The sequence below is a fragment of the Rousettus aegyptiacus genome, unplaced genomic scaffold (assembly GCF_014176215.1).
Source record: "Rousettus aegyptiacus isolate mRouAeg1 unplaced genomic scaffold, mRouAeg1.p scaffold_m13_p_15, whole genome shotgun sequence".
Taxonomy (NCBI): Eukaryota; Metazoa; Chordata; class Mammalia; order Chiroptera; family Pteropodidae; genus Rousettus; species Rousettus aegyptiacus.
In genome coordinates this window covers 40,108,756-40,119,105 of record NW_023416290.1, presented here as the reverse complement: position 1 = coordinate 40,119,105, position 10,350 = coordinate 40,108,756, and the positions used below count along the sequence as shown (strand labels likewise).

Here is a 10,350-nt window from a genome sequence, read left to right as displayed (position 1 = left end):
CGTTAAGAAAGAGAAAAGACAACCTATAGAATGGGAAGGGAGCAATATTTGAAAATCATGTATCTTATAAGGGACTTGTATCTAGAAAATATAAAGAACTCTTATAAATCAACTATAAAAAGGCAAATACCAATTTAGTGAAAATGTAACATGGAACAGCTGCTTGGGAAAGGAGGTTCCCAAACAATTGTTCAAACAATTAAATGTAGAGATACCATACCACTCAGCAATTTCAGTCCTAGAGAAATGAAAGCTTATATCCATACAAAAACTTATACATGAATGTCTATAGCAGCATTACCCATAATAATGAAAAGATGTAAACAACACCAATGTCCATCAATGAATGAATGGATCATTAAAATGTAATATACCTATAATGGAATATTATTTGGTCATGAAAGAAATGAAGTACCGATACATGCTACAACTTGGATGAATTTAAAAAAACATTATGCTAAGTGAAACAAGCGAGTCATAAAAGTCCACATATTATATAATTCCATTCATATGAGAGTTCGGAACAAGAAACTATGTAGAGAAAGACAGTAACTAGTGCTTGCTTAAGGCTGAGGGCAAGAGGGATGGTGAAATAAGGGAGTGATACCTCAAGAGTACAGGGTTTCTTCGTCTTGTGGTAGAAATGTTCTAACATTAACTGCGACAATAGATACCCAATTCTTTGAGTGTATAAAAGCCACTAGATGGTACACTTTAATGGGTGAATTATATGGTATGTGAATTATATCTAATTCAAGTTACATTTTTAAGAGTACAACAGAAATTATTTTTGTCATAAGAAAATTTTAACTATTTTTCTAATTAAAGAAATCTTTATGAAAAATTTAGGATTTTTGAGAAACCTTGACAAGCTGAAACCAAAGCAGAGAAACTGATAAGAGGTTAGGAAGTAAAGATAACCTTATTGGTAGAGGAAGAATGGTGTTCTGGACACTTCAAAGGCAAAGGAACTTTAGACATTTGTGGCAGTAAGAAACGGAAAGATACAGAAAAGGCAATTCTCTGGCTTTATTGTAGCACTAACCACATTATTATATGACTATCTCTCTATGATTCCATCCAAATTTTGTCTTCCAGAAGTTGGTCATCTGTTTCAGTAAGAACCCTGCTCTTATTAATCAGCAAGACCAGAGGTCTTGACATGGAAACTCTATTTCTGTTCCCACGAAGCTTGAGGGGAGGTTCAGGGATTAGGTAAAGGCACATATTGAACATATTATTTACTAATTTCTAATTTAAATTATGGCAAATTTAATGATTTTGAAGTTGACAGTATCAAAATAGCCCAACATATTAAAATTACTATTTAAAACCATGTATCTACTTTTTATGTGCTGATGTTCAGTTCAGAAAGGCAGATTAAACACATGTGTTTGCCTCTCCTTGTTCTCAAGATTACCCTGAATTTCAGTAAAAAGCATAATAAAAATAATAAATCCATGTCAACACTGAAAATGAGTGAGTATATCATGTGCATACTAGAGATTTTGATAAATTTCTGGGAGACAGAATTCAAATGGATCTTAATATTAATGGAAAGTCAAGAGCAAAGGAAACTAAAGGGCTATAGTAAACCCATCTTCTTTAAAGATCTCAAAATCAAACCATAGACCCTAAAATCTACTTGGACTTTGAATTATCAAAACGCTTAACTAAAGAACACTTTGGATAAGTTCGCTTCTCACCCTAACAGTCTAGAAGTTAGCTGAAATTTTTGCAGTTAGAACCTCAAAAATTTTCCTAGGTAGGAAAATGTTGATTTTGAAGTTATGAAAAGACACAGAACAGATTCTAAGATAAATCAGATCTCCACAGACATCTAGAATAAAGGTTTTGTTTGTTTGTTTTTATTTTGTTTTGTCTCTGGTTTTTCATAAAGATTTCAAATCACCTTATTTGCTTCTTCCAACATCCTTTCTGTAGTAATTTCAAAGGTTATTGGGGTAAGGACAAGACAATCAATGATAAACAATAAAAAAAATTTCCTGAATTAAGATAGTTTTTAATCTTCAAACTGAAAGTCTCAATAGAGAGTCAAAGAGAATAAATCAAACAGAAAAAAATGCCCACGTTTGTTCACATTATGGTGAAACTTAAAAAGTTTTAGACTAAAATTCCTTATAAAAGAATTACTTATAAAAGAAGATAAGAAAAACTAGGATAAGATGTTCCCATCGGTAGTGCTGGATATGAGGAATCAAAGGAAAAATACCTTTAGAGTTATAAAAAAAAGACGACTTGAAATCTAGAAAAAGTTTACTAGCAAGTTTATCAGTCAAGTGTGAACAAAATGAAGCAGTTTTCAGATATGTACGAACTAAAGAGTTTACATTCCATTCATCATTTTCTGAAAACAAAAATTTTAAGAATGTACATACACAGAGTAGAATCAGGAAACCAAGAAGGAGGAAGTCATTAAAAATTTAAAAAGAAAAACAATAATGGAACAAAAATAGAAATACAATGAAAATGAATCCCCGGATGATGATCATGCAGTTGGAAATGAATATATTCACATTGCAACAGAAGGTCAGAAAGCTCTAGGAATCATATCTTCAGGATAAAAGTACATTTCACTAGGCAACTTTACTTTAAACTTTGGAAAAATTTTTAAATATAATAAGCTAGTTACCTCTTTAGCCAAATTGGAAGGAAACAATTGGACACTCTAGGAAAAACAAATGTGTACATGAAAATAGTGATCCAAATATGAGGCTACCTAAAATGTGATATAATTTAGAGGAATTGATAGATGTAAGAGAATTCATTTAGACTTCGTTCTTGAAATATTATCTTTAGAGTAACACTTGAATAAGTGGCATTAATTTAAGGTTCCTCCCCTATCCAATCATACTACATGTTTGAGAAAATTTACACAATAATAATTTCACAAATGGTACTGGTTAAAATATTAGAATCAACCCATAGATTAAATAATATAACCTTGCCAATGAAGAAGCAATGACAAAAATTATGAAAAAAATAGGTGAGAAGAGTATCAAGGAATTGTAGGAGACCCAGTTGACCATTTTTCCATAATTATTATAATTAGATACATATAAATGGGTTAAATTAAGATTTAGATCTATTGTTTAATAGTGAGAAGCTAACTATGAGTATTAAAGTAGTAATATCAAGAAATGGGACATAAAATAAGGGAGGGAGATGTAGAGATATACCAAATTCCTCATCTTTTATGGTGAGATGCTGTTTCACTATGATAAATCGAGAAATATATTACTTAGAGTTTCAGTGGTAACTACTGGAAGCATTTAAAACAGAAATATTTAAATGTTAAAGGTTAAATTTCGGGGAAATGCAATTGACATTGAGAGTGGAAAGAAAGGAGAGATTTTACTTTTCATGTCTTTCTCTAACTTGTTTTCATTTTATTCTTTATTCTCTTAATACGAAAACAATAACTAATGTCATGCCCCCTTGAATTCTGTGTTTCCTACGTGAGCCACATAGTTGCCATTCAAAATGGAAAAAAAATTCTTACCTAAACTTAATTGTCCAGATGAAACTGGTGGTTTGCTCTTCTGTAAACTGGGATATAGTGGTGAACATGAGAGATGTGCTTTCACGGAACTTACATTCTGTGTGAAGAAATAATAAAAAGATAGACAATATAATTTCAAGAAGTCATTATTGCTACAAAGAAAACAAAACAGTTCAACGTGATAGAGTGACTGGAACAGGGATGACTATCACCGAGGAAGGGGAAAACAGGAAATCCCTTTCTGAGGAGATGATTGAGATTCAACCCAAATCTTGAACGAGAAGATTTGAGGCAGAATATTCCAGATAGATGGAAGCACGAATACAAAATCCCTCAGAATGAAAAGTGCTTGGGGACTCTGAAGACGGAAAGATGGCTAGAAAAGGAGCGTAGCTTCTGGGGTGTCCCAGTTGTGATTTAATAAGACTGGTGAGACATTACCTTTCCTGCTAGGGAGGACAAGATGGGATTTAGGAAGCATGCTGATCTCTCGAGCAACACTAACACTATAAGTTTCTTGAATGCAGACATTGGGGACTTTGCCTGGTTTATTTACCATGAGTGGCAGTAAGCATTCGATTAATGTTGATTAAATTAAGAAATTTGAAAATCACCTCTAAAGTAGATATTTTAGTTTTAAATTATAATTTTGAGCCCACATGCTGCACTTTACTTATTCAATAATCTTACATTGGGTTTCTTTTTTTATGCCAGGTATTGTGCAAAGCATGAGAGATACAAAGATAAGAGTCTGTCCAATTCACAGAGAGTTTATTGTCTACCTAATTTGTTAGCATTATATCATAATTGTAGCTTTAAAACAGTTGTATGAATACAGGTATCTTTAAGTCAATTATTAATGAAGCATAAAAAGTTCTACTGCTATGAGAAAGGCACTTTAATGAGTTACGAAAGGGGGCTTCTTGTAACTGGTATAATGCCTCTGTTCTTTCTAATTTAAGATAGAATTTTGGCCATTATTTAATCATTTCCCACAGTACTGCACACTTGACAGCTGTCATTGCTATGCTCATAAAACAAAATTCATTTCCAACTGTAGTTGGGCTGACAGCTGTCTGAAAAGCTAGAAGAGTTATTTTTTCATAATCAAAGTCAATGCAGAATGTGATGATTTCATTTTAAAATAAATTTGGATACCCATAAATAGTTTTTTTTTTTTAAATTTGGGTGCAGCTGGTCTGACCACCCTCATGGAGTAATTTTGAAATTCACTTTAATCCTTGCCTATTTATAGGGTCAGAAAAGAACAAAATTCTACTCACTGAAAATCAGCTAAGGCTTCAAAGAGATTGTATATATGAACATCTCAAGATGGTGACATAAGTAGGGTAAGGAGAAAGAATAAAGTTGGAATCTCTGGTAACAGAAATCTGATGTTTTTCTTTTTAAAATATACTTTAAAATACTATAGTTGATGGAAGTATACCACCCTCCAAAACTGAAGCAATTTTTATAGATACAGGGCAAAATGGTATAACCTGTCTAGGGGAAACATTTGCAATGTGGAGAAAAAGTCATTAAAATGTCCATGCCATTTGATCTAAAAATTCTTTCAGATCTTTATCTTAAATACTTCTCAAAGTCGTCCCTCAAAGAAACTTTGATTTTGCAAGTAAATACGATTTCCGCTCATCCCCACACATCCTTCTACTTGCCTCCCCTGCTACACACCCCCCCCATTCTCAAAGTGGCCTGCTGACGTTGTTAAATTTCATTAAAATTCCAGTTTTATATTTAAAATGTGTGCATACTTTAAATTCTACTCCACTACAAAAGTACATATATAAAACATAAAAATATTAAATTTATTCTATGACTTTCTGTGAAATAAGGACACCTAGGAAAATGTGGCCTCCATCTAATTAGAATCAGAAAAAGAATATAATTATGTAAGTGCACATGAGATGCCAACAAAGATGGAAATGGAAGTGCTTTTATAATTGAGATAAATCCTAAGCAATGCAGATTTGCCAAAATAGATTGGTCCAATAAACTATCATATTGTGGAATAATATACTTACTCCTTAAAAACTTTAATGAAAATGTATATTAATAATATTAATAAAAATAGGTAGATGGTCATGACATAGTACATAGAAAAAGAAAACAATTTAGAGAGCTGATCTCATTTTCCAAATATATAGGCCTGTGTGTGTTCGTCTATCTCTCCAATTTAAAATATGTAATTTATCTCCATTAAAATATTTCAGTGGGACCTATATCAAGAGAATCAGAGAAAACATCTTAAAGTACTATATTTTAATATGTTACAGGACAAACAAGATAACAAACTGAAACTGCTTATGTATATACTACTATATTTTTAAAATATGCATTCACAATTTGTGTAATTTTTATTGAGACACTACATATATGATTACAAGTTTATAAATATATATATAAACAAAATAGAGAGGCCAGAAATAAATCCATGCCTATATGCTCACTTAATATATGACAAAGGTGGTAAGAGTATACAATGGGGTAAAAACAGCCTCTTTAATAAATGGTGTTGGGAAAATTAGATAGATACATGCAAAAAAAAAAAAAAAAAAAGCTGGACTATCTTCTTACACCGTATACAAGAAGAGACTCAAAATGCATTAAAGACTTAAATGTAAGACTTGAAATCATAAAACTCCTAGAAGAAAACATAGGCAGTAAATTCTCTGATATTACTAACAGCAATTTCTTTTCAGATACATCTCTCCAGGCAAGGGAAACAAAAGAAAAAATAAACAAATGGTACTCTATTAAATTAAAAAGTTTTCGTACAGCAAAAGAAACCATCAAAACAAAAAGACAACTGATTGGGAGAAGATATTTGCTAAGGATACAACTGATAAGGGGTTAATATCCAAAATATATAAAAAACTCATACAACTCAACAACAAAAAAAATAAATAATCCAATTAAAAAGTGGGCAGAAGACCTGAACAGATACCTCTCTAAAGAGGAAATACAGATGGCTAATAGACATATGAAAAGATGCTCAAGGTCTCTAATCATCAGAGAAATGCAAATTAAAACCACAATGAGATATCACCTCATACCTATCAGAATGGCTATCATCAATAAATCAAAAAACACCAAGTGTTGGCAAAGGTGCGACAGAAAGGGAACCCTCATACATTGTTGGTGGGATTGCAAACTGGTATTAGTAGCTATGGAAAACAGTATAGAGGTTTCTCGAAAAGTTAAAAATGGATATGCCTTTTGACCTAGCAATTGCACTTCTGGGTATTTATTCAAAGAAAACCAAAACAATAAATCTTAAAGATCTATGCACCTCAATATTCATGGCAGCATACTTTACAATAGCCGAGATATGGAAGTAACATAAATGTCCATCAACAGATGATTGGATAAAGAAATTATGATTCATATACACAATGGAATATTACTCAACCATTAAAAAAAATGAAATTCTACCATTTGCAATGACATGGATGAACCTAGAAGTTATTATGCTGAGTGAAATAAGCCAGACAAAGATAAATACCATATGATTTCACTTATATGTGGAATCGAAGGGAAAACAAAGAACAAACTAATCAAAAACAGACTCACAAATATAGTGGACAATCTGGTGACAGACAGAGGGGAGGTGGGGTTGGAGGGTTGGGAGAATAGGGTGAATGAAGTACAAAGTAGTTAATAGATGGTCATGGGGATGGAGAACAGCAGAGGGAATGCAGTTAGCATTAACATGTTGGCTAGGCGGAGGGCTAGGGGGAGGGAGCAATTGTGGGAATCGTTTTATGAACTATATAGATGTCTAACCAATGTACTGTATACTTGAAACTAATTTAAATAAATAAATTTATTTTTAAAAATCTAAATATACACACACACACAAAATGTGATCAAAAGCTTTTATAATGTGTTATAATGGTACATTTCATTCATTATTTCCTTTTCAGTTGCTTATTTTCTGACTATTTGTGAAAGAATATAAACTATATGAATACAAATTACATGTATAAATAAGAATGGAAAACACACTGTTTTCATATTGATACCACATTATTAAACACTGAATCACTCAACGTTGCTTTAAAGTTCATAAAAATACAGAACAGCATTAAGTAAATTATATACATACTAGCATTACAGCTTCAAATCTGTACAGAGCATCCACACACAGTCAAGAACTTAATCCCACCCAAATTTCTCTCTTCCTGTTAGTGTCATAGAAATCTTAGCACATCATGCATGGTTTGTTTCTAATTAGTTTATTAGTAATTAGCTCTTTGAGCCTAGGTATCGAAGAAGATAATACTAGTCACCTGCTTGTTCTCGCAGGTAATACCAGTCACCTGCTTGTTCTCCCAGGTAATACTAGTCACCTGCTTGTTCTCCCAGGTAATACCAGTCACCTGATTGTTTTCTTGTTACTGTGAACAAGGATTTTCAGACACTTTACTACATGTACCACTGTAGATAACAGAATTTGCGCACACCCAGGTATATGTATATTTATTTATTTAAAGTTTATCCATAAGTTGCACCTAATACACTGCATTATACACCGCATATTATTTCTAACTGTGCCTCTCTTTCATCTCTTCACAGTGTAGCAGTCAGGGGGATTCCTTTAAAACATAAGTTAGATCATATCACTAGAAACCTCCAAAGGTTCCCTTATCTCACTTAGAGCAAAAGCCTAAGTCTTTAAAATGTCCCTGCAGCCCTTGTGCAAGGCTCGCCTCTCGGTCCCCCTCACTTACTCCGTGCAAGGCACACTGGCTACCTTGCTATTCTATGAGCATTTTTCGAACTCAAGGCCCTGGCACAGAGTGTCGAAGCTTGAGAAGGCATCGCACAGCGAATAAGGGGTAGTCCGGTGTGATCGGTGTGAATATCGTTAGAAATGGGATAAACTGGTGTTGTGTGACGTCCGATGGGATGCGATGAGAGTACAACATCGCTTCGGTGGAATTCCTGCCAAAGGTACATAATCTGAATCTAATCATGAGTAAATATTGGAGAAACTAATCTGAGGAGCATTCTATAAATTGACTGGTCTGCAATCTTCAAAAGGCTCAAAGTCATGAAATTCAAGGAAATGCTAAAGACCTGTTCCAAATTAAAGAACTCTAAAGAGACATGACAACTAAATCATTGGATTTAGTAGGATTCTGGCTTTGATCTTTTCATTATAAGGGCATTATTGGGACAACTGATGAAACTTCACTGGGTTTCGAGGATTAGTTGGTAACACATCAACATTCATTTCCTGATTCTGGTGGTTGTATTATGGTTACACAGCAGAATGTCTTCTCTGTAGAATACACACAGTAAATAAATATTTGAGGTAGGGAGCACCAGGTCACCAAATTACATTCAAATAGTTTCAGGGGAAAGGCCGGGGGTCGGGGGGGGGTGGGGAGGAACAGGTTTCTTTCCTATACTTACAACTTATTCTATAAGTTTGTGATTGTTTCAAAAATTTAAAAGATTATTGAGAAAAGCAAATGCAATTCAGGTCATGTCATTCCTTTGCTTAGAAACCCCTTCGCACTTCTCATTGCCCTCAGAATACAGCTGGTGCATAGCCAGGGTCTCGACCACAGTCCAATCTGTCTTTCAGTTCTTAGAAGGCACCAAGGTCCTTCCTACCACGGTCTTAGCACTTGCTGCCCTCTTTTCCTGACACATGTTTCTTCTGCTCATTGCAAAGCTTCAAGGTCGCGGCTTAAATGCACTTCTCTGATCTAGGTACGGGTCTCCTTTTACCTGCTCACATGGGCTCTATATTCATCCTTTGTAGGACTTCCCACTTCTTTCGAGGTGGGCATCATTCCATATTTTAACCATGAAGATATAGAGACTTAAGGAGATTACGTGTCAAAAACCATATAGTTGGTAAGTGAAATATCACCATTAAAACCCCCAAATTTTTGGTTCCAAAAAACATGCTCTTAATCATTATTTCATACAGTTGAACCAAAATTGGTATTTCCAGAACCTAAGTTTACAGGCTTCCCAGGAGGAGAGGGCGTCCAGAGGCATCGGTCCTGGCCCAGCAGAAAACCTTGAGTCACATCCTTTCGCCCTCCTGGTTCCCTTCTCACACATTTCTGTTTCAAAAAGCTCCCAGACAGTGGAAACTCAGATTCTATGCTCTTCTCTCCTTCTCAGTGACTTCGGTCATGGTTTCTTTTTAGGAGAGAACTTTTTCTAAAGCAGTATTACTGTTCTCTGCCTACAAAATCAGCAAGGTTGTGTTCTTCAGCACAAAAGAGTAATTCAAGAGGTCAGTTGGCAAACCTGATGAATTTATAACTGTTCCTTAATTTTATAACAGTGAGAGGGTGGTCCATATAAGCCATAATGCAATTGCTTGATAAAATAGAAAAACTTATGAGGGAAAAATGAAAGGAAAATGTGGACATGATTAAAAAGACTGCAATTTTTCTGAGCAAAAAAGTAGGGATTTCTCAAAACTTTGAATGTAATTCATGTACAGTTTTAAAAAGTACATTATGATCTGGCACAGTTCACCACAATCTCTTGCTCTCGTCACATGTAAAGATAATCTGGCAGTCTAATCACGGTCTTTACAATCCTCCTCCAGTGATCCACACAGGAAGTGGTTTCAACAGAATTGCTAAATAACACTTCCAGAGCAAGGTAAAGCCAAGAAGCATTGTAGAAGAAATACTTGAGGACATACTAAACACATCCTATTCTAATATAGAATTACAGCTAATATTTATGAAGTCTTTGCTTCATGCCAGGATTGTGCTGGGCACTTTACAACGCAATCTCATTAACTCTTCTCAGTCGCTCTAGGATGTAAT

At 34.1% G+C, this 10,350-nt stretch overlaps 1 long non-coding RNA gene across 1 annotated transcript in view; it reads right to left on the bottom strand.

Annotated features, from left to right (window-relative positions):
- Positions 1-782: 782 nt before the first annotated feature.
- LOC118612006 overlaps positions 783-10,350 on the bottom strand; it is a 185,640-nt gene continuing 176,072 nt past the window's right edge. The window contains exon 8 of the long non-coding RNA XR_004954639.1: positions 783-3,620. This is a non-coding gene — a long non-coding RNA (uncharacterized LOC118612006). The remainder of the gene's footprint in view (positions 3,621-10,350) is intronic.